Source organism: Medicago sativa, chromosome 3 (genome assembly GCF_051527215.1).
Source record: "Medicago sativa cultivar Bolivia chromosome 3, Bolivia_mono, whole genome shotgun sequence".
In the NCBI taxonomy this organism is placed as follows: Eukaryota; Viridiplantae; Streptophyta; class Magnoliopsida; order Fabales; family Fabaceae; genus Medicago; species Medicago sativa.
Genome location: NC_140751.1, coordinates 48,255,054 through 48,258,966, shown reverse-complemented (window position 1 = coordinate 48,258,966; position 3,913 = coordinate 48,255,054). Strand labels below are relative to the sequence as shown.

Below are 3,913 nucleotides of genomic sequence, written 5' to 3'. Positions count from 1 at the left end.
GAATATTATTTAATAAATGTTATTGGGCCATAAGAAAAGCTTTAAGCCCATTTGGAAAAGAAAGCCCATTAAAGGATAAAGAGCACATGGCCTTTTAAGCATGACATCACTAAAGCAAAAGGACATGACATCATCTGCATTGGGCAACAAGTTATACAACTCATAACAGCTGGTTATCTCATGCGCAAGCAAGCAACAGTGCTTTCAGAGCCAGGCAAATCAGACATAACATTCTGAGAACGTTCTGGCTATTTTAAAGAAGAAAAGAGAAATCAATTGAAACTTTGGACAGCTATCAAAAACATGTCCAACAACTCTATTTTCTCCCTTGATCACCAAGACACTCCTCACCTATAAATACAAGGGCCTTTGAAGGTTATAAGCATGAGTTTTGCAAGCTAATATCTCTCTAAGTGAAAATCATCACTACAAACAAAGCTCTTTGCAAACAAAGCAAATTCCAAGCTCTCTCACTATATCTCTTGGATCTTCTCTTTTGAATTTGCTATTGTAAAACTCAAACAAAGAATTGAGTATTTATTTGATCCAACCAAATATCATTATACAAAGTGTGTTGTGTAACACCCTATTCCTAATAAGCGGTAAAACGCGCGAATATACAAACATATTCTAGAAATAGATGCTACGTCTTCGAATTCAAACACACATGCATAAAGATCATGTTATATAACATAGCAGCGGAACATACATATAATTCTTAAACATCTTCAAATCTCAATATGATACAAATGTATTTTCCAATTCTCAAATAACAAATAACATCCCAACTCCAAAACACAAAGTCAAATAAACAACATGCAAAGACTGTCCTAGATCAGAGCCCTAATCTAGACACTTGCATGAAAAAGAGGAACTCCACTCCTCGGCATCAACAAGCAACAACTAAGCATCCTGCACTCCATCTACCCGTCCATACGGAAAGGTAGGTGGTAAACCACTGAGGGTTAGCATTACATCATCATAATCCATATAAGATTAACAAGAACTTTGAAGATGAAAGATATAATCAAGGATAAAGAATGACAATACATAATTCCAAAATATTCACAACATATAAACATTCCACGATCATTCAATATCATTATACCAAGTTCATGTCCACAAGTGTATCATACACATATCGCAATTCACCTTGTCAATCAATAAGTAACAATTAACACTTCAATCCATAATTACAATTAGCAATCAATCACCAAACACATCTCAATGCAATTCAATTCACCAACAGTCTATGCAATGGCTCTAGTCTCATCTAGATGCATGTGGTACCAAAACACCTCAAGGTCGTCACCTTCGATGCAACAAAAACATCGTAATCACCTCCATTGGATATAAAATCCACCACCATCAGTCATGTATGCATGAACATATGACTCAACTACAAATGCATATGTTCACACAAACAATAATCACCTCACAATCACCAATACTTGTATATATGCAATCATTAACAATTCACCATCACCTAATATATATATACAATCACCAACCACATCCAAAATCACACAACATGTAGTTGTCACATAATTACACCACCAATCATCTCCACATAACATATAATAACTTTCCATAAAGGATTCACAATCAATTGATTCTCAAAAGTCATCTTTAGTCAATTCCGTCTCTCAAAATCACATCATTAAATTAATTAAACATTTGAGTCAAAACCAAGTAAACAAGCTCAATTGCCTATGCCTTGTATTCTCACAATTCACATATGTGTGCAGTAGAGGTTACATAAGCATTTCATCGGCCAAATACGATGAATTCATAAAAATCACAAATTTCGTCTCATTTTATCACTTTTCACAAATTTTTCCATTTTCAAAGCAAAACAAGTTCAAACTTGATGGAACCAATCACATCCATTTTTAAAAATCATATAAACAATATACAACTCTAATCCCACTTCAATTTCCAGAGAAAACGAGTTTTTGGAAAAATTGACGTTTGGACCGTTTTCACAAAAGTTAGACGATTTTCATAAATTCAAGTCCAAACCAACTCAAATCTTGTTCCAGTAGGATTAAAGGTGTAAACAGGTGCTAATTAAGTCCAAAGAAACATTTCAGGAGTATTAGATTGGTCCCCAAAAGCTCAAATGAACAAAACAGAAAAGCTGTGTTCTGGCAATTTCGCTATTAGCGAAATCTGAGCTATTAGCGAAATTCTTCAGACAATTTCGCTATTAGCGAAATTTTCGCCAACAGCGAAAAAAGTCCAGAGAGTTTCGCTATTAGCGAAATTCTGGCGAATTTCTTCAGCTGTTACGGGTTTTCACCCCATTTCACCCAAAATCCCAATTTTCAAACCCCCAACTCCCAAATCAACTTCCAGAAAGTGTTTAAGGGTCAAAATAGGTTCAATACACTTAAACAAACATGAATCATGCATTAGAAACAACAATATGGCTCATTTCATCAAAATCATGAATTTTCTCAAAAACACCCACATAACCACAAATCTCCTCATGAATCCATAAATAACGATTCCAGTCACACCAATTTGATTCTAACAGTTCAACAATCATCAACAACAACTAATGAACACAACTTCATGCACAATTCAACATCACAACTTCATTTTTCATCAATTTTGCTCAAGAACACAAAACACCAACAACTATGCATTTAAACATGTTAATCCACATACTAACATGCAATTACCATATAAAACATGTTCTTAAACATAACAGCAACAAGTATGCACGAATTTAACAACAATTAGGTTCAATTCATCAATTTCATAAAAATGGGTAAAAAGAAAAAGATGTGAATTATGGTTGAAACCTAACCCACTTACCTCTAACACCAAGAATCTCTAACCAAAGCTTCAATTTAGCTCCTAGATGATGAATCCCCTCTTCAAGCTCTAACCCTTGTTCTTCCCTCTAGCCTCTATCTCTTCTCTTCTCAAATGAAATGAAATGAAAATGTTTGTAAACCTAATTCTCACCAACACTAGAGTTTATATACTAGCTCTACTCAATTGGGCTTATTTCTTAAACCTTAATGGGCCTAACCCATTTCCATTCTAACACTCAAAATGTCACTACTCACTTACCGGTAAAATATAACACTAACGGTCACTTAACGGTAAATAAAATAATTACTGCACCCTCTAGCACTTAGTAAAATAAAACCCTCACTAAGCACTAAAAATAACTTTCTGCAAAATTACAAAATTGCCACTGCCCTCAAAAAGACCAAAATGCCCCTAAGCCCAAAATGACTAAAATACCCTTCTAACACCGAACTCTACGAATCCCGACCAAAAATACACACAGAGACAATTAATCACATAAGAGCACATAGAACACACATAAATAAATAATAAAATAAATCTAGCGAAAAACGGGCTGTTACAACTCTCCCCCACTAAAAAGAATTTTCGCCCTCGAAAATTACCTGAAGGAAACAACTCTGGATACGCAACCCTCATCCTACTCTCCGATTCCCAAGTGGCACTCTCACCGGTTGGTCCAACCCAAATCACCTTAACCAAAACGACCTCTTTGCCACGCAAACGCTTCACTTCACGATCCTCAATCCTAACCGGCCAAGTCTCAACGGTCAAATTATCCCTTACTTCCAAATCATCCACTTGAATCACATGAGACGCATCATACACATGCTTCCTCAACTGAGACACATGAAACACATCATGAAGATTCGACAAAGATGGCGGTAACGCAATCCGATACGCTATAACCCCAACCTTCTCAATAATCTCAAACGGTCCAACAAAACGAGGAGTCAACTTCCGACACTTCAAAGCACGTCCAACACCAGTTACAGGATTCACTCTCAAAAACACATGATCACCAACCTGAAACTCAATATCCTTCCTCCTCTTATCATGATAACTCTTCTGTCTACTCTGAGACGCTTTC

General features: G+C 35.9%; 1 long non-coding RNA gene across 1 annotated transcript; it reads right to left on the bottom strand.

Annotated features, from left to right (window-relative positions):
• Positions 1-650: 650 nt before the first annotated feature.
• On the bottom strand, positions 651-3,116 carry LOC146937868 (uncharacterized). The gene is made up of 2 exons (XR_015033328.1): positions 2,824-3,116; positions 651-923 (listed from the first exon to the last, which is right to left on the bottom strand). It is a non-coding gene; the product is annotated as an uncharacterized LOC146937868 (long non-coding RNA).
• Between the last annotated feature and the right edge of the window lie 797 nt (positions 3,117-3,913).